The sequence below is a fragment of the Phyllobates terribilis genome, unplaced genomic scaffold (assembly GCF_046119375.1).
Source record: "Phyllobates terribilis strain yellow unplaced genomic scaffold, ASM4611937v1 Scaffold_3__8_contigs__length_932513732, whole genome shotgun sequence".
Taxonomy (NCBI): domain Eukaryota; kingdom Metazoa; phylum Chordata; class Amphibia; order Anura; family Dendrobatidae; genus Phyllobates; species Phyllobates terribilis.
The window spans coordinates 391,315,980-391,341,871 of NW_027362763.1; positions in this window are offsets into that span (position 1 = coordinate 391,315,980).

Consider the following 25,892-nt stretch of genomic DNA (forward strand, 5'->3'; position numbering starts at 1 on the left):
GAATCTTCCGCAGGGAATTCGAGGGCCAATTCTTCACTTCGAAGAGATCACTTCCACTGTCCACCGGAAAAACTGGTCTCCTCTGGATAGCTAGGATGCTACCTCCCATCCAGTCACCCTTAGCAACAGACGAAACGGGTGGAGTACCAGGAACAGCACACAAGGAAGTCTCTCTCCACATATTTTCAGGTGGCACCCCAGAGGGTACAGGAGACAACTGGAAGTCCTCCACCGGGTTGGAGGGGGACAGAGACTTGGGGGTAATCTCTGCTTCGAGGTACATCTTGTCAAGCTCACAGGAAGAAATAGACGGGTTATCAGGTACATAATGAGGAAAAGTCACTGTCTCTTTGTTATCTGGTGGTACCCCGGAGGATTCAGGAAACAACTGGAGGTCCTCCGCCGGGTCAGAAGAGTGCAGAGGCTCAGAGAAAACATCTGCTTCAGAGTACACTAGGTCGGACTCACTGGACGAAGCAGGCGAGGTATCGGGTACCGAGTATAGGAAAGTCTCTGTCCATTCACCACCAGGTGGCACCCCGAAGGGTTCTGGAGACAACTGGCGGTCCTCCGCCTGGTCAGAGGGGTGTAGAGACTCACGGGTAACCTCTGCTTCAGAGTACACTAGGTCGGACTCACTGGACGAAGCAAGCGAGGTATCAGATCCAGGATATAGGAAAGTCTCTGTCCATTCACCACCAGGTGGCACCCCGAAGGGTTCTGGAGACAACTGGAGGTCCTCCGCCTGGTCAGAGGGGTGTAGAGACTCATGGGTAACCTCTGCTTCAGAGTACACTAGGTCGGACTCACTGGACGAAGCAAGCGAGGTATCAGATCCAGGATATAGGAAAGTCTCTGTCCATTCACCACCAGGTGGCACCCTGAAGGGTTCTGGAGACAACTGGAGGTCCTCCGCCTGGTCGGAGGGGTGTAGAGACTCGGGAGTAACCACTGCTTCGGAGTACACTAGGTTGGACTCAGTGGACGAAGCGAGCGAGGTATCAGGTACAGAGTATAGGAGAGTCTCTGTCCTTTCGCTACCAGGTAGCACCCCGAAGGGTTCTGGAGACAACTGGAGGTCCTCTGCCTGGTCGGAGGGGTGTAGAGATTTGGGAGTAACCTCTGCTTCGGAGTACACTAGGTTGGACTCACTGGACGAAGCGAGCGAGGTATCAGGTACAGAGTATAGGAGAGTCTCTGTCCTTTCGCTACCAGGTAGCACCCCGAAGGGTTCAGGAGACAACTGGAGGTCCTCCGCCTGGTCGGAGGGGTGTAGAGACTCGGGGGTAACTACCACTTTGGGGTACCCATTGTCAGGCTCACAGGACGAAGCGGACAAAGTATCGAGTACCGGGTGTAGAGAAGACTCTCTCCATTTGTCATCGAGTGGTATCCCGGAGGATTCAGGAGGCAACAGGGGGTCCTCCGCCAGGTAGTAGAGGTGCACAGACTCTGAGGTAACCACAGCTTTGGAGCATCCTTGGACCTGCACACCGGTTAAAGTGGGTGAAGCATCTGATGCCGGGTGCAGGAAGTTCTCCTGTGTGGAGTCTGGATGGGCAGAAGTCTCTTCGGGCAGGAGAACTGGTGCACTACCCACGCACATTACCCGTTGGGGCTTCTCCGGGATACAGGGAGATGAAGCTTCAGTAGGGACTTCAAGGTTGGGGTCAGGAGGTCTCAGGGAGGACAGACCCTGGCGTGACGGCTTGCCTCTACGTCTAGCACGTCTGGACTGCCTCTTGAGGTTGGGAGAAGTATTCCGGAAAGCGTAGTCACCCTGTGAGGATTCTGGGTGGGCAGTAGTCTCATTGGGCTGGAGGACTATTGCGCTACCCACACACATTACCCATTGGGGCTGCTCCGGGATATTGGGAAGTGAAGCTTCAGCAGGAGCCTCCGGGTTAGGATCATCGAAGACCATTAGAAAGGCCACCAGGAAGGCCATTAGGTCCAGGAGGATCGGATCCTGTGTTTCATATAGGGGGTTGATCCATTCCAAGGCATCACCCGCCAGGTAAGACATAATGAATGCCACCTTAACCCGATCGGTGGGAAAACATAGAGGGTAGAACTTGAAGTGTAGCATGCATTGCTCCACAAATGCACGACTTTGTCTTGGATCCCCATAATAATGTAGCGGATCCGCAGGAACGAGAGCAGATAGATCCATCTGGACGGGTGCGTAATTCGCCTGGAACTCAGCTAAAGGGAAAAAAAAATTATTTATTTATTTTAATGCATGTATTCGCTGGAAAACTTCTCAGAGAGCGAAGGCCGTGGGGCTCAACGGGAACCATGGCCTGAGCATGCTGTAATGCAAACGCCCGGGCTGAGCGGCGTGTGCGTGTGATTCCACTGGACCATGCCGGAGAGTGAATGCCTGGAGGGGCGTAACTAGGTATTCACCCGATCCGACCAGGGTCGCACGATGGCATACGACGCCAGTGCACCAAGGAGGAACCGAGCAGAGGGACCAGGTGCTACTCCAGGACAGACCCCGGACAAGGCTGTTGACCCACACAGGGGAATACAGGAACAGGCTGGTTAGGCTGGCGCACAGACTGGTGGGTATAGGCAGGCACGACTGGTATGCAGGCAGGCGGGTATGCAGGCAGGGGGGTACAGGCAAGCACAGCTAGAGTGCAGACAGGGAGGCACTAGCAGGTAGGAACACATGCGGGATAGGACCCAGTACACACTGGGACTCAGGAACAATACAGGCAGAGGGGTACAGGCAAGCACCGCTAGAGTGCAGACAGGGAGGCACTAGCAGGTAGGGACACTGGCGGGATAGGACCCAGTACACACTGGGACTCAGGAACAGAACCACAGATGTGGCGGACAAACACAGCAGAGTGAGGCCGCCCAGAGAGGTGAGCGAGAACAGGGCAGGACAAGACCGCCTGGAGCGGTGAGCAAGAGTAGAGCAGGACAAGGCCGCCAGGAGCGGTGAGCAAAGGGTCAGAGCTGAGCGAGAATGCCGGAGCAGTGAGCAAGAGTAAAGCAGGACGAGACCGCCTGGAGCGGTGAGCAAGAGTGGAGCAAGACTGCCGGAGCAGTGAGCAAAAGGATAAGAGCGGAGCGAGACTGCCGGAGCAGTGGGCAAAAGGGTCAGAGCGGAGCAAGGCTGCCGGAGCAGCGAGCAAAGGAGTCAGAGCAGGCTAGAACCGCCGGAGCGGTAAGCAAAGGAGTCAGAGCAGGCTAGAACCGCCGGAGCGGTGAGCAAAGGAGTCAGAGCAGGCTAGAACCGCCGGAGCAGTGAGCAAAGGAGTCAGAGCAGGCTAGAACCGCCGGAGCGGTGAGCAGAGGAGTCGGAGCAGGCTAGAACCGCCGGAGCGGTGAGCAAAGGAGTCAGAGCAGGCTATGGACAAGAGAACACAGAACGGGACCTGGCACCTTCAGAGTGCAAGCACACACTGAATGAAACACTATGCTCAGGCAGGGATTGATTGGAGCAGCTGAGCTATATACCAGGTGACAGACAGCAATAGGCTGAGGACGCACAAGGGGTGTGACCCACAGCAGGTACAAAAAGCAGGAAGTGATCGGGCGCCGCCCTTAAGCAGCAGAAACAGACACAAACAGACAGCATGGAGGGAAGCCAGAGAGACATTCTGGACAGGAGATCAAGTGCGCGCTCTTGCACAGTGGGAGATGGACCACTATGCAAGGACGCCGCCAGGTATGTTACAGTACCCCCCCCCCCCTTACGCCCCCTCTTCTTCAGGCCTGCCAGAATCTTCCGCAGGGAATTCGAGGGCCAATTCTTCACTTCGAAGAGATCACTTCCACTGTCCACCGGAAAAACTGGTCTCCTCTGGGTAGCTAGGATGCTACCTCCCATCCAGTCACCCTTAGCAACAGACGAAACGGGTGGAGTACCAGGAACAGCACACAAGGAAGTCTCTCTCCACATATTTTCAAGTGGCACCCCAGAGGGTACAGGAGACAACTGGAAGTCCTCCACCGGGTTGGAGGGGGACAGAGACTTGGGGGTAATCTCTGCTTCGAGGTACATCTTGTCAAGCTCACAGGAAGAAATAGACGGGTTATCAGGTACATAATGAGGAAAAGTCACTGTCTCTTTGTTATCTGGTGGTACCCCGGAGGATTCAGGAAACAACTGGAGGTCCTCCGCCGGGTCAGAAGAGTGCAGAGGCTCAGAGAAAACATCTGCTTCAGAGTACACTAGGTCGGACTCACTGGACGAAGCAGGCGAGGTATCGGGTACCGAGTATAGGAAAGTCTCTGTCCATTCACCACCAGGTGGCACCCCGAAGGGTTCTGGAGACAACTGGCGGTCCTCCGCCTGGTCAGAGGGGTGTAGAGACTCACGGGTAACCTCTGCTTCAGAGTACACTAGGTCGGACTCACTGGACGAAGCAAGCGAGGTATCAGATCCAGGATATAGGAAAGTCTCTGTCCATTCACCACCAGGTGGCACCCCGAAGGGTTCTGGAGACAACTGGAGGTCCTCCGCCTGGTCAGAGGGGTGTAGAGACTCATGGGTAACCTCTGCTTCAGAGTACACTAGGTCGGACTCACTGGACGAAGCAAGCGAGGTATCAGATCCAGGATATAGGAAAGTCTCTGTCCATTCACCACCAGGTGGCACCCTGAAGGGTTCTGGAGACAACTGGAGGTCCTCCGCCTGGTCGGAGGGGTGTAGAGACTCGGGAGTAACCACTGCTTCGGAGTACACTAGGTTGGACTCAGTGGACGAAGCGAGCGAGGTATCAGGTACAGAGTATAGGAGAGTCTCTGTCCTTTCGCTACCAGGTAGCACCCCGAAGGGTTCTGGAGACAACTGGAGGTCCTCTGCCTGGTCGGAGGGGTGTAGAGATTTGGGAGTAACCTCTGCTTCTGAGTACACTAGGTTGGACTCACTGGACGAAGCGAGCGAGGTATCAGGTACAGAGTATAGGAGAGTCTCTGTCCTTTCGCTACCAGGTAGCACCCCGAAGGGTTCAGGAGACAACTGGAGGTCCTCCGCCTGGTCGGAGGGGTGTAGAGACTCGGGGGTAACTACCACTTTGGGGTACCCATTGTCAGGCTCACAGGACGAAGCGGACAAAGTATCGAGTACCGGGTGTAGAGAAGTCTCTCTCCATTTGTCATCGAGTGGTATCCCGGAGGATTCAGGAGGCAACAGGGGGTCCTCCGCCAGGTAGTAGAGGTGCACAGACTCTGAGGTAACCACAGCTTTGGAGCATCCTTGGACCTGCACACCGGTTAAAGTGGGTGAAGCATCTGATGCCGGGTGCAGGAAGTTCTCCTGTGTGGAGTCTGGATGGGCAGAAGTCTCTTCGGGCAGGAGAACTGGTGCACTACCCACGCACATTACCCGTTGGGGCTTCTCCGGGATACAGGGAGATGAAGCTTCAGTAGGGACTTCAAGGTTGGGGTCAGGAGGTCTCAGGGAGGACAGACCCTGGCGTGACGGCTTGCCTCTACGTCTAGCACGTCTGGACTGCCTCTTGAGGTTGGGAGAAGTATTCCGGAAAGCGTAGTCACCCTGTGAGGATTCTGGGTGGGCAGTAGTCTCATTGGGCTGGAGGACTATTGCGCTACCCACACACATTACCCATTGGGGCTGCTCCGGGATATTGGGAAGTGAAGCTTCAGCAGGAGCCTCCGGGTTAGGATCATCGAAGACCATTAGAAAGGCCACCAGGAAGGCCATTAGGTCCAGGAGGATCGGATCCTGTGTTTCATATAGGGGGTTGATCCATTCCAAGGCATCACCCGCCAGGTAAGACATAATGAATGCCACCTTAACCCGATCGGTGGAAAAACATAGAGGGTAGAACTTGAAGTGTAGCATGCATTGCTCCACAAATGCACGACTTTGTCTTGGATCCCCATAATAATGTAGCGGATCCGCAGGAACGAGAGCAGATAGATCCATCTGGATGGGTGCGTAATTCGCCTGGAACTCAGCTAAAGGGGAAAAAAAAATATTTATTTATTTTAATGCATGTATTCGCTGGAAAACTTCTCAGAGAGCGAAGGCCGTGGGGCTCAACGGGAACCATGGCCTGAGCATGCTGTAATGCAAACGCCCGGGCTGAGCGGCGTGTGCGTGTGATTCCACTGGACCGTGCCGGAGAGTGAATGCCTGGAGGGGCGTAACTAGGTATTCACCCGATCCGACCAGGGTCACACGACGGCATACGACGCCAGTGCACCAAGGAGGAACCGAGCAGAGGGACCAGGTGCTACTCCAGGACAGACCCCGGACAAGGCTGTTGACCCACACAGGGGAATACAGGAACAGGCTGGTTAGGCTGGCGCACAGACTGGTGGGTATAGGCAGGCACGACTGGTATGCAGGCAGGCGGGTATGCAGGCAGGGGGGTACAGGCAAGCACAGCTAGAGTGCAGACAGGGAGGCACTAGCAGGTAGGAACACAGGCGAGATAGGACCCAGTACACACTGGGACTCAGGAACAATACAGGCAGAGGGGTACAGGCAAGCACCGCTAGAGTGCAGACAGGGAGGCACTAGTAGGTAGGGACACTGGCGGGATAGGACCCACTACACACTGGGACTCAGGAACAGAACCACAGATGTGGCGGACAAACAAAGCAGAGTGAGTCCGCCCAGAGAGGTGAGCGAGAACAGGGCAGGACAAGACCGCCTGGAGCGGTGAGCAAGAGTAGAGCAGGACAAGGCCGCCAGGAGCGGTGAGCAAAGGGTCAGAGCTGAGCGAGACTGCCGGAGCAGTGAGCAAGAGTAAAGCAGGACGAGACCGCTTGGAGCGGTGAGCAAGAGTGGAGCAAGACTGCCAGAGCAGTGAGCAAAAGGATAAGAGCGGAGCGAGACTGCCGGAGCAGTGGGCAAAAGGGTCAGAGCGGAGCAAGGCTGCCGGAGCAGCGAGCAAAGGAGTCAGAGCAGGCTAGAACCGCCGGAGCGGTAAGCAAAGGAGTCAGAGCAGGCTAGAACCGCCGGAGCGGTGAGCAAAGGAGTCAGAGCAGGCTAGAACCGCCGGAGCGGTGAGCAAAGGAGTCAGTCAGGCTAGAACCGCCGGAGCGGTGAGCAAAGGAGTCAGAGCAGGCTAGAACCGCCGGAGCGGTGAGCAAAGGAGTCAGAGCAGGCAAGAACCGCCGGAGCAGTGAGCAAAGGAGTCAGAGCAGGCTAGAACCGCCAGAGCGGTGAGCAAAGGAGTCAGAGCAGGCTAGGCTGAGCAGGGGGGACAGGGCTCTGTTCACACGGAACAGACAGGAAGGGAAAGGCAGAGCCAGATACCCACAGGGTACTTGCAGTGAAGTAGCGAGTGGACCACAAACTCAGAAACGGGAGTACAGAGACAACAAGCAGGAGTTAGGTACGAGTTCAGACTCTGCAGAAAAAGGAAGGGAACGGACATAGAGGCAAAACAGGTAAAGGATAGGAGAGAGTTCAGACTGGAACTGAGTGTACGGAGGAGACCGACACTGTAGCGGAATACAGGAGCGGGTCTGGGAATACGGCCCCCAGAGAGGCAGGACGAACAGGCAAGGAGCGTGTTCAGACAGGACAGACAAGATACAGGAGCGGGTCTAGGTAATCGGCCCCTAGAAGGCGGGAGGAACAGGCTAGGAGCGAGTTCAGACAGGTCAGACAAGATACAGGAGCGGGTCTAGGTAATCGGCCCCTAGAAGGCAGGAGGAACAGGCTAGGAGCGTGTTCAGACAGGCCTGGAAATACAGCCTCCAGGATAGGCAGACAAGAGAACACAGAACGGGACCTGGCACCTTCAGAGTGCAAGCACACACTGAATGAAACACTATGCTCAGGCAGGGATTGATTGGAGCAGCTGAGCTATATACCAGGTGACAGACAGCAATAGGCTGAGGACGCACAAGGGGTGTGACCCACAGCAGGTACAAAAAGCAGGAAGTGATCGGGCGCCGCCCTTAAGCAGCAGAAACAGACACAAACAGACAGCATGGAGGGAAGCCAGAGAGACATTCTGGACAGGAGATCAAGTGCGCGCTCTTGCACAGTGGGAGATGGACCACTATGCAAGGACGCCGCCAGGTATGTTACAGTACCCCCCCCCTTACGCCCCCTCTTCTTCAGGCCTGCCAGAATCTTCCGCAGGGAATTCGAGGGCCAATTCTTCACTTCGAAGAGATCACTTCCACTGTCCACCGGAAAAACTGGTCTCCTCTGGGTAGCTAGGATGCTACCTCCCATCCAGTCACCCTTAGCAACAGACGAAACAGGTGGAGTACCAGGAACAGCACACAAGGAAGTCTCTCTCCACATAATGTCAGGTGGCACCCCAGAGGGTACAGGAGACAACTGGATGTCCTCCACCGGGTTGGAGGGGGACAGAGACTTGGGGGTAATCTCTGCTTCGAGGTACATCTTGTCAAGCTCACAGGAAGAAATAGACGGGTTATCAGGTACATAATGAGGAAAAGTCACTGTCTCTTTGTTATCTGGTGGTACCCCGGAGGATTCAGGAAACAACTGGAGGTCCTCCGCCGGGTCAGAAGAGTGCAGAGGCTCAGAGAAAACATCTGCTTCAGAGTACACTAGGTCGGACTCACTGGACGAAGCAGGCGAGGTATCGGGTACCGAGTATAGGAAAGTCTCTGTCCATTCACCACCAGGTGGCACCCCGAAGGGTTCTGGAGACAACTGGGGGTCCTCCGCCTGGTCAGAGGGGTGTAGAGACTCACGGGTAACCTCTGCTTCAGAGTACACTAGGTCGGACTCACTGGACGAAGCAAGCGAGGTATCAGATCCAGGATATAGGAAAGTCTCTGTCCATTCACCACCAGGTGGCACCCCGAAGGGTTCTGGAGACAACTGGAGGTCCTCCGCCTGGTCAGAGGGGTGTAGAGACTCATGGGTAACCTCTGCTTCAGAGTACACTAGGTCGGACTCACTGGACGAAGCAAGCGAGGTATCAGATCCAGGATATAGGAAAGTCTCTGTCCATTCACCACCAGGTGGCACCCCGAAGGGTTCTGGAGACAACTGGAGGTCCTCCGCCTGGTCAGAGGGGTGTAGAGACTCACGGGTAACCTCTGCTTCAGAGTACACTAGGTCGGACTCACTGGACGAAGCAAGCGAGGTATCAGATCCAGGATATAGGAAAGTCTCTGTCCATTCACCACCAGGTGGCACCCCGAAGGGTTCTGGAGACAACTGGAGGTCCTCCGCCTGGTCAGAGGGGTGTAGAGACTCATGGGTAACCTCTGCTTCAGAGTACACTAGGTCGGACTCACTGGACGAAGCAAGCGAGGTATCAGATCCAGGATATAGGAAAGTCTCTGTCCATTCACCACCAGGTGGCACCCTGAAGGGTTCTGGAGACAACTGGAGGTCCTCCGCCTGGTCGGAGGGGTGTAGAGACTCGGGAGTAACCACTGCTTCGGAGTACACTAGGTTGGACTCAGTGGACGAAGCGAGCGAGGTATCAGGTACAGAGTATAGGAGAGTCTCTGTCCTTTCGCTACCAGGTAGCACCCCGAAGGGTTCTGGAGACAACTGGAGGTCCTCTGCCTGGTCGGAGGGGTGTAGAGATTTGGGAGTAACCTCTGCTTCGGAGTACACTAGGTTGGACTCACTGGACGAAGCGAGCGAGGTATCAGGTACAGAGTATAGGAGAGTCTCTGTCCTTTTGCTACCAGGTAGCACCCCGAAGGGTTCAGGAGACAACTGGAGGTCCTCCGCCTGGTCGGAGGGGTGTAGAGACTCGGGGGTAACTACCACTTTGGGGTACCCATTGTCAGGCTCACAGGACGAAGCGGACAAAGTATCGAGTACCGGGTGTAGAGAAGTCTCTCTCCATTTGTCATCGAGTGGTATCCCGGAGGATTCAGGAGGCAACAGGGGGTCCTTCGCCAGGTAGTAGAGGTGCACAGACTCTGAGGTAACCACAGCTTTGGAGCATCCTTGGACCTGCACACCGGTTAAAGTGGGTGAAGCATCTGATGCCGGGTGCAGGAAGTTCTCCTGTGTGGAGTCTGGATGGGCAGAAGTCTCTTCGGGCAGGAGAACTGGTGCACTACCCGCGCACATTACCCGTTGGGGCTTCTCCGGGATACAGGGAGATGAAGCTTCAGTAGGGACTTCAAGGTTGGGGTCAGGAGGTCTCAGGGAGGACAGACCCTGGCGTGACGGCTTGCCTCTACGTCTAGCACGTCTGGACTGCCTCTTGAGGTTGGGAGAAGTATTCCGGAATGCGTAGTCACCCTGTGAGGATTCTGGGTGGGCAGTAGTCTCATTGGGCTGGAGGACTATTGCGCTACCCACACACATTACCCATTGGGGCTGCTCCGGGATATTGGGAAGTGAAGCTTCAGCAGGAGCCTCCGGGTTAGGATCATCGAAGACCATTAGAAAGGCCACCAGGAAGGCCGTTAGGTCCAGGAGGATCGGATCCTGTGTTTCATATAGGGGGTTGATCCATTCCAAGGCATCACCCGCCAGGTAAGACATAATGAATGCCACCTTAACCCGATCGGTGGGAAAACATAGAGGGTAGAACTTGAAGTGTAGCATGCATTGCTCCACAAATGCACGACTTTGTCTTGGATCCCCATAATAATGTAGCGGATCCGCAGGAACGAGAGCAGATAGATCCATCTGGACGGGTGCGTAATTCGCCTGGAACTCAGCTAAAGGGAAAAAAAAAATATTTATTTATTTTAATGCATGTATTCGCTGGAAAACTTCTCAGAGAGCGAAGGCCGTGGGGCTCAACGGGAACCATGGCCTGAGCATGCTGTAATGCAAACGCCCGGGCTGAGCGGTGTGTGCGTGTGATTCCACTGGACCGTGCCGGAGAGTGAATGCCTGGAGGGGCGTAACTAGGTATTCACCCGATCCGACCAGGGTCGCACGACGGCATACGACGCCAGTGCACCAAGGAGGAACCGAGCAGAGGGACCAGGTGCTACTCCAGGACAGACCCCGGACAAGGCTGTTGACCCACACAGGGGAATACAGGAACAGGCTGGTTAGGCTGGCGCACAGACTGGTGGGTATAGGCAGGCACGACTGGTATGCAGGCAGGCGGGTATGCAGGCAGGGGGGTACAGGCAAGCACAGCTAGAGTGCAGACAGGGAGGCACTAGAAGGTAGGAACACAGGCGGGATAGGACCCAGTACACACTGGGACTCAGGAACAATACAGGCAGAGGGGTACAGGCAAGCACCGCTAGAGTGCAGACAGGGAGGCAATAGCAGGTAGGGACACTGGCGGGATAGGACCCAGTACACACTGGGACTCAGGAACAGAACCACAGATGTGGCGGACAAACACAGCAGAGTGAGGCCGCCCAGAGAGGTGAGCGAGAACAGGGCAGGACAAGACCGCCTGGAGCGGTGAGCAAGAGTAGAGCAGGACAAGGCCGCCAGGAGCGGTGAGCAAAGGGTCAGAGCTGAGCGAGACTGCCGGAGCAGTGAGCAAGAGTAAAGCAGGACGAGACCGCCTGGAGCGGTGAGCAAGAGTGGAGCAAGACTGCCGGAGCAGTGAGCAAAAGGATAAGAGCGGAGCGAGACTGCCGGAGCAGTGGGCAAAAGGGTCAGAGCGGAGCAAGGCTGCCGGAGCAGCGAGCAAAGGAGTCAGAGCAGGCTAGAACCGCCGGAGCGGTAAGCAAAGGAGTCAGAGCAGGCTAGAACCGCCGGAGCGGTGAGCAAAGGAGTCAGAGCAGGCTAGAACCGCCGGAGCGGTGAGCAAAGGAGTCAGAGCAGGCTAGAACCGCCGGAGCGGTGAGCAAAGGAGTCAGAGCAGGCTAGAACCGCCGGAGCGGTGAGCAAAGGAGTCAGAGCAGGCTAGAACCGCCGGAGCGGTGAGCAAAGGAGTCAGAGCAGGCTAGAACCGCCGGAGCGGTGAGCAAAGGAGTCGGAGCAGGCTAGAACCGCCGGAGCGGTGAGCAGAGGAGTCGGAGCAGGCTAGAACCGCCGGAGCGGTGAGCAAAGGAGTCAGAGCAGGCTAGGCTGAGCAGGGGGGACAGGGCTCTGTTCACACGGAACAGACAGGAAGGGAAAGGCAGAGCCAGATACCCACAGGGTACTTGCAGTGAAGTAGCGAGTGGACCACAAACTCACAAACGGGAGTACAGAGACAACAAGCAGGAGTTAGGTACGAGTTCAGACTCTGCAGAAAAAGGAAGGGAACGGACATAGAGGCAAAACAGGTAAAGGATAGGAGAGAGTTCAGACTGGAACTGAGTGTACGGAGGAGACCGACACTGTAGCGGAATACAGGAGCGGGTCTGGGAATACGGCCCCCAGAGAGGAGGACGAACAGGCAAGGAGCGTGTTCAGACAGGACAGACAAGATACAGGAGCGGGTCTAGGTAATCGGCCCCTAGAAGGCGGGAGGAACAGGCTAGGAGCGTGTTCAGACAGGCCTGGAAATACAGCCTCCAGGATAGGCAGACAAGAGAACACAGAACGGGACCTGGCACCTTCAGAGTGCAAGCACACACTTAATGAAACACTATGCTCAGGCAGAGATTGATTGGAGCAGCTGAGCTATATACCAGGTGACAGACAGCAATAGGCTGAGGACGCACAAGGGGTGTGACCCACAGCAGGTACAAAAAGCAGGAAGTGATCGGGCGCCGCCCTTAAGCAGCAGAAACAGACACAAACAGACAGCATGGAGGGAAGCCAGAGAGACATTCTGGACAGGAGATCAAGTGCGCGCTCTTGCACAGTGGGAGATGGACCACTATGCAAGGACGCCGCCAGGTATGTTACAGCCTTTCCTTGATAAGTTTATGATCTGCCTGGAGCTAGGCCTAACTTGGTCTCTGTCTTGCACCGGCTGACCTGGTGGTAGGGCCTTCTGTTGGAGATCACACTCCCCGGTCTCTTGGGCCTCTGTGACTCCTGACCCTGGTATGACAGTCAGCTTTTGGTGTTCCTGGGACATATAGTTCTCCAGGGGTTCCGGTTGTTTCTGCTGGGCCTAAGGAATCCCTGCAGACGCGGACCCGGTGTCCGGTAAATGGTCTTGGGGTGAGCTATCTAAGCTCCTTTGCCCCCTATATAGTTCGCTTACTCCACTTGCCTTCGGCCACGCTCGGGGCCCTCGCTAGGCTACACATGGGCAGTGGGCCTCGCTTCTCTTCACCGCTCTTTTGGTGTCGGCACTCCTTAGGCTCACTAACTCGAGCTCTCTGAGTCTGTACTGTCCTGACAACCTCTCTGGCTGCAGCAGACTTCACTCTCTGTGGACTCCAGACTGAACTGCCTAGCTCCACCTTCCCTATTTATATCCCTAACGGGCTCCCTCTGGTGGTCAGAGGTGGAAGGTGGAGGTGTGTGAATGCTATGAGGGCCTCTTGTGGAGGAATCCGTCCATGCACCCCTCTGGGATCTGTGGCACCAATGCGCAGCAGGGCGCCACACATAGCAGTACTGATGAATTGCTATGTATAGCTCAAGCGATCAGACGATTGCAGCTTCAAGTCCCCTAAGTGCAGGGGCGGGCTGGGCGGTGGGCATAGGACCTAGCAGCAGTTGCAGGCAGCCCGGCCGTTCCAATATTGCAGACCTTGCAGGCTGTGCGTGTGGGCATTTCTGCTGATCTTACATCACCTGCGCACCTGTTTCCATCAGCCGGAGAGGAGAGATGAGGTCAGTAGAGAGCCATGGGGCTGGGGCAAGAGGTATTTGACAGGGCTTGGTCCTGCGTTGTCTTGTTTCTGTGGAGGCGGTATCTGATGCACTGTGAGATTTATTGCGCCATCTTAAACTTACATACAGATCAGGCCGCTCTGTCATTGGGAGGCATCAGCTCCAGTGTCATCCGATCTGTATGTACTGTATTTTTCGGACTAAAAGACACACTCCCCCCCCCTAAAATTTGGGATTAAAATGGGGGTATGTCTTATAGTCTGAATGTAGTTTACATGGCTCACAGTTGGGGTGGTGGGGTGGCGGCAGTGGAGTGGGGTCACAGGAGGTAGCAGCAGGGTCGCTGCTGCAGGAAGCCGGCGGCGGTCTCTAGCAAAATGGCCCCACTGGCAGCGGTTTCACAGATCGAGATCTCGGCTTGTCTTTGAGCCAAAATCCCAAACCTGCGCAAGTGCAGCTACCAGTGCCATTTTACTGGAGAACGCCCGAGGTTGATCAGAGAATGCGATGCCCTCTGCGCCATTTTGCCTGAGAACGCCAGAGCATGAATGTGCGGAAGAGCCGCCCTAGGCAAGGAGCAGCGCTGGCACATAATTTAAAATAGGAGAAAAATACAAATTGTGATGACAGATTCTGTCATCACGATTTGTATCTGTCTCTTTTTTAAATTCCACTGTAGGGATATTTGTCAATCTGGTTATACAGCTGTTGCAAACCTACAACTCCCATCATGTTTGGTCAGGTTGGGATGATGAGAACTCTAGTTTGGCAACAGCTGCAGAACCAAACAGGTTGTGCAAAACTGCTGTCCCCATACAAGAGTGTTGCACAACCTGTGGCCCTCCAGCAGTAGATCTCCCCAATAACAGTGTCAGCAAACATGTTATTAAATATTTTACCACAATTTTTGCTTCCAAATTTTTTTTTACCTATTTTTCTCCTCTAAAACCTAGGTGCGCCTTATAGTCTGAAAAATACGGTAAGTTCAAGCTGCCGCAATAACTCACAGTGATCCTCAGATAGAGTGACTGCAGACACCAAAATACAGAGTCAACCTGCACTGTCTGATACTGAGCCTGGATCCTGGACATCATGCATTATATATCAGATATAGATATACATTATAATGTGTGGGGTCCTGCAGCCTGGTCCTGGAGTGCTTAGTTAGTGCAGATAACACTGTACATTTGAGCACATAGTATAGTACATAACAGATGAGTATATGGCTCGTATAACAGACCTGGGCAAAATGCAGCCTTTGGACCGAGTGTCACGGGTGTCACAGGTGTAATAGACACTCGCCCTGTATCTGGCTGTAGAAGGTCACTGCGCTTGGCATTACAGACGCCTTTTTAATCGTTCTTCCTTTTGGACCCAGCGGAGACCTCCCTCCTGCTGCTGATTGACATACTCTTGCCTGGGAGTTAAAAACACTCAGTTTGCTCCAGGGAATACTTCTATGTACCTTTGTGCAGGCTTGGAGCACTAGCAGTTGGCTAGCGTCTTCCCTGGTGCCCTTGGAGGACAGTTGGCTTTTCTCCTCTGGTGTCTGCTCAAGCTAAGTTTATCCCCTTTTATTGTCTACCTTATTGTCTTTACTTTGAAGTGGGGCCTGACTAGTGCTCAGCCCTCCCCCTCCCTATCTATGACCAATCTCCAGGGACATTCAAGGCTTAAGTTCCTGCTCAGTTATAGGTGTGGAACCTATATTGGGACGGTAGGGTAGGCAGGGTGATATTAGATCTGCCTAGGGGTCTCCACTCCCCCTTTCCCTAGTGTTTGGGCTTCCTCCCTCCCTTCCTTTCGAGTTGCACTTAGTCTTTCCCACACCTTGCATGACACCAAGATAGCAATCACCTAAAAAAAACTGGCTCGTGAGTCACTCCATATGGCCTCCCTGCATCCAGATTTCATTGCTATCAGCATCTTTAGGATGCAGATAGGAGTGAACATAATTGTGTAGGATGGAACTACCAGCTCCTTCCTCCACCAGCGTATGCGACTGAGACAGCAGACGCGATATCGTCACTACATCGCATCTGCTGTGCAGAGAGTCAGTGCACACAACAAAGACTTGAGCAAAGCCACGAGGGAATGAGAGCGAGGCGAGTATATTTATTTTTTTTCTTTTTCCTTTTTAATATGTGTGGGGGATTTGTCTCTGTATATATGGGGCTATGTGAGGGCTATTACTGTATGTAGGGGGCTATGTCAAGGCTCATCTGAGGGCTCATTCTGTATATATTGAGGCTATGTGAGGGTTCGTACTGACTTTGGTCTTGCCCATGTTGTAGAGGTTAGAGTCTGACTGATTAATTGAGTCTGTAGACAGGAGTCTTTACTATGTAAGTCAGCTGTAACAGCAGGTAACACATTGATTAGGAGCGTCTAATTGGTCTATAGGAGCCAGAAATCATAATGGTTTGTAGGGGATCAAATACTCATTTCTAGTGTTGAGCAAACATGCTCGACACTGCTCTTGCCCGAGCATCACGCTTCTCGGGATGCTCGGTGAGCACCGAGCATTTCTGGGTTACTCGGGCGGGAGCTCGGGTCTCCGCCCTGCATGTTTGGCGCTCTTTAAAGAGCCAATGAACATGCAGGGATGGCCAGCCAGTCACTGTAATGCAGCAGCCATATTGGTTGTGGGCATTACATTGATTGGCTGGCCGGACAGCATCACCTCGAGTATTTAAAACCGGGCGCCGCCATCTTGGACATAGACGGCTGGGATCAGACAGTGTAGGGACAGCGCTGTTAATTTAGGGAGAGATATATACTGCGAAATAGTTAGTGTAGGGTCTGTAAAGGCTGCCAAATCAAACAAACAGTCCTTCTCAGGACTAATATCCATCCCAGACATCAGGCAGGCAGGCAGGCTGTATAGGAGATGCAGTGGTTATACCAACAAACGCTGCATTACAGTCCTGTGTGCTCCTGTTGCTGAAATTGCTGGACTTAGCTCCAGGTCTCGGGGGCCAGGAAAAATCCTTTTTTTTCATCTAAATCCTCTTCTTTTTTTTTTACTCCTTCACACTGTACAAATACCCATCTTATCAACCTTTTGGTGCCCCCCCCCACAAAAAAAAAGTGTGTCTGTGACAGTTCAGACACAAATATATATTTTTAATAGAGTCTGGTGTAGGCCAGAGAAATAGAAATGTGGTTTTGCAGTTCCACGGTTCAAACCTCTGTATTTTCCACTTTTGGGCCATTTTTAAAAAAAAAACAGTTTGAGTGTGTCGCTCACTGTTCAGTGGCAAATATATCTATTTAAAAAAGTCTGGTATACACCAGTAAATTATAACTGTGGTTTTGCCGTTCCACTGTGAAAAATCTCTATTATCCTGCTTTTGGCATTTTTTGCCGTAAAGAAAAACAGTAATAGTGTCTCCTGATTGTTCAGACACAAATATATCTGTTGAAAATAGTGTGGTGTGGGCACAAGAAATAGAACTGTGGTTTTGCAGTTCCATGGGTCAAATCTTTGTATTATCCTGCTTTTTCCATTTTTTGCCATAAATAAAAACAGTAATAGTGTCTCCTGATTGTTCAGACACAAATATATCTGTTTAAAAGAGTCTGGTATACACCAGTAAATTATAACTGTGGTTTTGCCGTCCCACGGTAAAAAATCTCTATTATCCTGCTTTTGGTATTTTTTAACTAAAGAAAAACAGTAATAATGTCTCCTGATTGTTCAGACACCAATATATCTGTTTAAAAGAGTCTGGTATACACCAGTAAATTATAACTGTGGTTTTGCCGTTCCACGGTAAAAAATCTCTATTATCCTGCTTTTGGCATTTTTTGCCTTAAAAAAAAAATTTAATAGTATCTCCCTGATTGTTCAGACACAAATATATTTTTTGAAAATAGTCTGGTGTAGGCCAGAGAAATAGAATTGTGGTTTTGCAGTTCCACCGTTCAAACCTCTGCATTATCCACTTTTGGGCCATTTTTACCTAAAAAAGAACAGTTTGAGTGTGTCGCTCACTGTTCAGCCGCAAATATATCTATTTAAAATTGCGTGGTACACCCCAGTAAACAATAACTGTGGTTTTGCCATTCCACGGTAAAAAATCTCTATTATTCAGCTTTTGGTATTTTTTCCATAAAGAAAAACAGTAATAGTTTCTCCCTGATTGTTCAGATTGTTTAAAAGAGTCGGGTGTAGGCCAGAGAAATAGAACTGTGGTTTTCCTCTTCCTTCTAATCTACTTTTTATTACCCTTTTTCCATTGATAGTGCGAGTGTAAGCTATTTTACTTCCTTTACAATGGGCAAGTCGCGTGGCAAGGGACGTGGAACTGGACATTCTGGTGATGGTGAGTGCAGAGGACGGGGCCGTGGCCTAGGTGAAAATGTGCCACAACCAACAGCCACATCTTCTCGCTCCCACTTCTTGACCGAATTACTAGGGAAGCACAGAACAACACCAGTATTGCGAACTGATCAGTGTGAACAGGTTATTAATTGGATAGCAGATAATACTTCCAGTTACCTGGGCACCACCACCTCCGGTCTGTCTTCCACACGGTCAAATCTTAGTAGCCGTGAGTCTCGACCAGATACTCCTTCTCACACTGATGCTCCTTCCTCCCACCATGCCGAGTGTCGTCAGACAGCAACTGATCCCACACTTGGACACTCTGAAGAGCTGTTCACTGGTCCATTTCCAGATTTGTGCCCCTCGCCTGCTCCGCTTGAAGTGGTGGAAGATTAGAACCCATGTAGCAATGCCCAAATATTTGAACAGCCACGGCCACAGGAAGTCGACGCTGGCAATTTGTCACAAGAGGTGGACAATGACGAGACACAATTGCCAGGAAGTGAGGAGGAGGATCGTGGTGGCCAAGTGGAAGAGGAGGAGGTGGTGGATGATCTAGTAATTGACCCAACGTGGCAGGAGGACATGCAGAGCGAGGCCAGCAGCACACAGAGTGAGGGAGGCAGAGTACCCCAACTGCCAGGAAGAAGCAGTGTAGTGGCCACACACAGAAGGCAGGCAACAGTTCCCTGTAACACCAACACGAGGGACGTTGCCAGTACAACCTGTAGGTCTTCCAGAGTCTGGAATTTTGTTAAAGACTCTGCTGATAACCACAAAAAGGCCATTTGTACCACCTGCCATGCCAGCATCAGCAGGGGTGACAAAACTACCAGCCTGACCACCACCAGCATGATCAGGCACATGGCAGCAAAGCACCCTACTTTGTGGGGTGAATCCCAGGGTCCACGACCAGTGTCAGCGGGTGTCACCACTGCTTCTTCCGCTGTTGTGCGTGCAATAGAACCCCCTGTTGTGTGTGCAAGGCAATCGCCTGTCCATACTGCATGCAAAGAAGCCCCCTCCTCTCAGTTTTCACTTGTTATGGCAGTTTCTCAAGAAACAGCATCAACGTCCACGTCCACGTCCCACCGCAGCGTTCAATTGTCCATATCCCAGACCTTTGAACGAAAGCGGAAATTCGCAGCCAACGCCCCACAGGCCACAGTCCTAAATTCGCACATTTTACGACTGCTTGCATTGGAAATGCTGCCTTTTAGGCTGGTGGAGACGGAATCCTTCCGCAACCTTATGGCGGTGGCCGTTCCTCGGTACTCGGTCCCCAGCTCACACTATTTTGCCCGGTGTGCCATCCCCGCACTACACAAGCACGTGTCCCAAAACGTCTGCCGTGCCCTCAACAACGCAGTTACTGGGAGAGTCCACCTGACAACGGACACGTGGACAAGTGCTTGTGGCCAGGGATGGTCTATCTCCCTGACGGCACACTGGGTAAACATAGTGGAAGCCGGGACCCAGTCGGACCTTGGGACGGAACACATCCTTCCCACACCGAGGATTGCGGGCCCTATGTCAGTCAGAGTTGCCCCCACAGTGTACAGCTCCTGTGCATCATCCTCCTTCTCCTCCTCATGTTCAGCCTCCATCTCAGATATCACCACATCAGTTACAAGCTGGAAGCACTGCAGTACTGCCTCCACCAAGCGGCAACAGGCTGTGCTGAAACTCATAAGCTTAGGTGAGATACCTCATACTGCTTGTGAGTTGTGGACAACTGTGAAAGAGCAGGCAGATCTGAGGCTGAGACCGCTGAACCTACATACAGGCATGGTCGTGTGTGACAATGGCCTTAACCTGGTGGCGGTTCTGAGGCAAGGCGAGATCACACACGTACCATGCCTGGCTCATGTGGTTCCTCGTGGTTCAGCGGTTTCTTTAATCGTACCCCGAGTTGCCAGATCTGCTCGTCAAAGTATGCCGCCTTTCAGCTCATTTTCGGAAGACGGCTACAGCTTCTGCAGCCCTTGCTGTGTTGCAGTAGCGTTTGCCGCTTCCGGCACACCGACTAGTGTGTGATGTCCCCACACGTTGGAACTCTACCCTCCACATGTTGCAAAGGATATGTGAGCAGAAGAGAGCAGTTGTGGTGTACCAGCTGCAACAAGGCCGTCGATATTCAGGTCAGACTCCACACATAAGACCTCAGGAGTGGACCTGGATGTCTGACATATGTACTATCCTGACAAACTTTGAGGAGTCCACCAAGATGGTGAGTGGCAATGACACCATCATTAGCGTCAGCATCCCACTTGTCTGTCTTTTGCAACGCTCTCTGCAGAAAATTGAAGAGGAGGCATTGCAACCAGAGTATGATGAGATGGGTCAAGAAGCCGTAGCGTAGCCCAGCCTCATCTCATCCCAACATGCATTGGGGGACAATGAGGGAGTGGAGGAGGAAGAACAGGAGCTGGTATTATGCGCTGTAGATGGTACTAACCTGTATAACTGTCATACCGTTGGTTCAGCGTGGGTGGCCTGAGGAGAGGGGGGAGGAGGAGGAGAGCATGGTCAGTCGTCATCTTGGTGAGGACACGGAAGTCTTGCCCGTTAACAGTTTGGCACGCATGGCTGACTTTACGTTACGCTGCCTTAACCGTGACCCTCGCATTGTCAAAATATTGGGTGACAGTCATTACTGGTTGGTGACTCTTTTAGACACCCCGCTACAAGGAGAACTTTCAATCTCTTATTCCTGAGGTGGAGAGGTCTACAAAAATGGTGCAGTACCAGAAGGCCCTTGCTGCAGAACTGTTAAAAAAATTCCCAACTGAACACGCTAGCGGCAGAGGTCACAGTTCGTTGCCCAACCAAGGCGTACAGGCGAGAGAGACGCAACTCCAATCCAGCAGAGGCAGGGGAACACTGTCAACGTTCTGGGACAGTTTTCTGACACCCGCCCAGCTTACAGGCCCTGAGGCGCGGGGTACTCTCACGAGGAGTGGAAAGTTTCAAAAGATGATGAGGGAGTACCTTGCCGACCGTACCAGCATCCTCCGTGATTCCTCTGTTCCTTTTAATTATTGGGTATCCAAGCTGGACACTTGGAATGAACTCGCTCTGTACGCCTTGGAGGTCCTGGCCTGCCCTGCCGTTAGCGTGTTATCGGAGCGTGTTTTTTGTGCCGCTGGGGGAATTATAGCTGATAAGCGCACTCGCCTGTCAACTGACAATGCTGACAAGCTGACCCTTATCAAAATGAACAAGGGCTGGATTGGGCCAGACATCTCATCACCACCAAATGACAGCAGAGTAACATAAAGTCAAATCCACTGTGTTATTTCGGGAGGTGTATTTCCATGCACCGTTTCACACCCACACATGGGTATACGCTTCCTCATTTTGGCTGTATTTTGCTCTTCTCCTTATCCTCAGCCTCCACCAACATTATACCACCAAGGTGACCTTGGTCCATATTGCCAGCATTGCAAGTTCCTCAGTCCTAATTTTTGGCAGCTTTTGCTTGGAAGGCATAGGCAAAGACTATGGGAGACCCACTCCCCAATAATGGGAATAATGTTTTTAATATACTGTACTGCATGGCTCTTGTAAGGGGCATTAAAACTGTCTTGTTAAGCTACTGTGACCTCCACGTCTCTTCCAAGGAGCAGTAAAAGCGTCATGTTAAACCAGCCTGAACTCCACAGATCTTCCAAAGGGCATTGATATTGTCTTTTTATTCCACTGCGACCTCCACCACTCTTCCAAGGGGCATTGATATTGTCTTTTTATTCCACTGCGACCTCCACCACTCTTCCAATGGGCATTAAAACAGTCTTGTTAAACCACTCTGAACTCCACAGCTCTTCCAAGGGCCATTGATATTGTCTTTTTATTCCACTGCGACCTCCACCACTCTTCCAAGGGGCATTAAAACCGTCTTGTTAAACCACTCTGAACTCCACAGCTCTTCCAAGGGGCATTGATATTGTCTTTTTATTCCACTGCGACCTCCACCACTCTTCCAAGGGGCATTGATATTGTCTTTTTATTCCACTGCGACCTCCACCACTCTTCCAAGGGGCATTAAAACCGTCTTGTTAAACCACTCTGAACTCCACAGCACTTCCAAGGGGAATTGAAATGATGTTTTTAATTACCTCTAACCTCCACGACTCTTCCAACGGGAATTGCATTGCCTCCTAATTTTAGTCAGCTTTTGCTTTTCAATGCATAGGTGAAAACTAAGAGAGACCAACTCCCCAATAATGGGTAGAAGGTTTTTAGTACGCTGTAATCCACGTCTGTTTCAAGGGGCATTGCAGTTCCTCATAATTTTTGGAAAGCCTTCCATTCACTGCTTAGGCCAACAGTGTACAGGAGACCCAATTGCTATAAATGGAAAAAATGGTTTAGTTAAGGCCCTCTAACCTCCATGTCACTTCCAAGGGGCATTGGAGTGCCTCAAAATTTTTGGTAGGCATTGCACTCACTGTATGCCCTATAACTGTGTAGCCAAACCGCTACTTTTGGTACAGAAACATATCCTACAAGACATATGTGGTTGACTGGCCTGATATTGATGTGAATGGTCCCTGTTCCTCCTGCTTTTCTCCTTTGCCACCACCTCATCCATCATTCATCACCTGAAACTTTGTTTTAACGGGAGTCATAGAACTGGGATAGTAGCAGGAAGACATCCAGCAATCCTGGATATGCACCAAAACGCTGACCACCTCAGGCCTAGCCGCTACTACATACATGCGCTTGCATTCCAAGGAACAGAAAGCTAAGGAGATGGATGGGCTCATGAATGATCATGAATAATTTACTCATTGTGTAAGAGGCTGACCACTGCTGCGGTCTACCTTCTGAACTTTGTGTTGAAGCCTGATTGACCCAGGACCCGCAATCCTCTATGTCTGGAGGACGTGTTGCATCCCAGTATCCAACTGTGTCCCGGCTTCCACAATATTAACCCAGTGTGAAGGCGTCAGTGAGATGGACCATCCCTGGCCACATTCATTTGTCCATGTGTTTGTGGTTAGGCTGTCCTTCCCACTAAATGCACTGGGGAGGGCACAGGTAATGTTTTGGTATGCGCTCTTGTGTATAACGCGCACCGGGACAAATAGGGGCGGCTGGGGACTGAGTATGAACACCCAGTCGCCCCTTGGCAGCTGGGGACCGATCGTGGACACCCGGCCACCAGGCGGCTGGGGACTGAGTATGGATACCAGGCCGCTGATGCGGCCATGACATGGTGGCCGGCATCTGCCTCCACAAGCCTAAAAGGCCTCATTTTAAGTGCAAGCAAGCTAGCAGTATGATATTGCAGCCTGGGGGAGGGTGGGTGGCAGGCTGCACACTTACGCTTGCATTCCAAGAAAACAAAGCATATGCTAACTTCTATCATCATCATCATGCTCCTCACCTTGGCACTCTCAACTCCCCTGATGGAGAAGCCAGGGCCCACCCGAGGAGTCTGGTTGTCTGGTGGGCTCGTCCAATGATGCCCTAAAGCAGGCCAGGCTAAGAAAAGTGTGGGGAACGTTACCAGAACAAATAGTGGCAGCTGTGGACTGAGTATGGAGACCTCGCTGCTGAAGCAGCCATGAAGTAGTGGCCAGCTTCGGCCTCCTCCAAACTAAAAGGCCCCATTTCAAGTGCAAGCTAGCAGTATAGTATTGCAGCCTGCGGGTGGGTGGGTGGGTGGCTGCATATTTGCGCTTGCATTGTAAGGAATGGGGGAGGTACAATTGAACACTGACCTGGGACAAGTACTTGCACGGGGATAGTTGCAAGTCTGCATCTTCTGATGCGGCAAGGATCACTTCTGATGGGCACACTTTTAGGCAGTGACCTGGGTGTCAGAGATGCTTCCAGCGGTCTTCCCGGTGCTGTCTCCATGTCTTTTCAGCACTGTATGAATGTGTCACACAGCACATGGCCAGATAAGGTTGTAAAATGTTAAAATGACATTTCCCGGTGAATGCATTTGTCACGGTTGAAAGCAATACAAAAGTGCAAAATCGCATAAAAAATGCTACTTGTGAACATAGCCCAAGGTGTGGACGAGTATTTTTGTTTTTGGTTATTTATTTTACCTTATACACAAGTCTTTACCCTGGAAAGAATGTTCCTTAACCCCTTTCCGACCTGGTCAGTAATAGTACGCACCAGGTCGGAAAGGCTGGTTCAGCGGGGGCTCCGGCGCTGAGCCCGCACTGAACAAAGCACATGTCAGCTGATTCATACAGCTGACATGTGCCCGCAACAGCCGCGGGTGGAATCGCGATCCATTTAACTCGCGCTTACGGGAATCGCGTGCGAGACTCCGCCCATCGGTGACCCCGTCACGAGATCGCGGGTCACTGATGGGTTGGCATGACAACCCAGGGTCTGCAGCAGACCCCTGTGGTTGTCATGTCTCGCTAGCTATGAGCGCCACCTAGTGGTCGGCACTCATAGCACAGGAGCATTTCTCCTGCATACAGGCAATCAGACAACTGCTGCTTTTAGTCTCCTATGAAGACTATTGAAGCATGCAGTAAGTGTAAAAAAAAATGTTTTTAAAAATATTAAAAAAATATAAAAGTTTAAATCACCCCACTATTGCCCCATTCAAAATAAAATAATAAAAAAAACAAAACAAACACACATATTTGGTATCGCCACGTTCAGAATCACCCGATCTATCAATATAAAAAAGAATTAATCCAATCGTTAAACGGCGTAACGAGAAAAAAAATTCTAAACTCCAGAATTACGTTTTTTGGTCGCTGCAACATTGCAATAAAATGCAATAACTGGCAATCAAAACATCGGATCTACTCCAGTATGGTATCAATAAAAACGAAAACCCGGCGCGCAAAAATAAGCTCTCAACCGGCCACAGATCCCAAAAAATGGAGACGCTACGGCTCTCGGAAAATGGCATCATTTTTTTTTTTTTTAGCAAACTTTGGATTTTTTTTTTCAACACTTAAATAAAAAAGAACTTATACATGTTTGGTGTCTACAAACTCGTAATGACCTGGAGAATAATAATGGCAGGTCAGTTTTAGCATTCAGTGAACGTGGAAAAAAAAAAAAAAAAAAAAACTGTGGTATTGCACTTTTTTTGCAATTTCACCGCACTTGGAATTTTTTTTTCGTTTTCCAGCACATGATATGGTAAAACCAGTGATGGCGTTTAAAAGTACAACTCGTCCCGCAAAAAATAAGCCCTGACATGGCCATATTGACCAAAAAATAAGAACGCTATGGCTCTGGGAACAAGGGCAGCAAAAAATGAAAACACAAAAACAGAAAGACCCAAGGTCGTTAAGGGGTTAACATATTTTACAGGAAAACAGTTTCAGTTTAGTTTTTGAACATTTTATTGTGAGCCCGTAAAAGTGGCTTAATACCTCTGACCACGTTGTTGACAGCAGTGACCTGGGGGTCAGAAATGCTTCCTGGGGCGATCCCCATTCTGTCCCCATGTCATTTGAGCACTGTCACTATTGTTTTGGGCACTTTCTAGGCTTTCTACAGACTGCCGGGGGTGCCGCCGCAAAAATGCTCGGGTCTCCCATAGACTAACATTGGGCTCGTTGCTCGGGTCAAGCACCCGAGTATCACGGTGAGCTCGGCCCGAGCTTCGATCACCCGAGCATTTTAGTGTTCGCTCAACACTACTAGAGACCACATTACATTTGAAGTCACTTTGAGGGGCCTTTATGACAGAAAATACCCAAAAGTGACACCATTCTAAAAACTGCACCCCTCAAGGGTTCACATGCTTCACAGGAATTTTTGGAAAGTGGAAGAAAAAAATGAACATTTAACTTTTTTCACAAAAATGTTACTTTAGACCCCAATTTTTTTATTTTTGCAAGGGTATTAGGAAAAAATGGACCCCAAAATTTGTTTTCCAATTTCTCCTGAGCACGCCAATACCCCATGTGTGAGGGAAAACCACTGTTTGGGTGCACGACGGGGTTTGGAAGGGAAGGAGCGCCA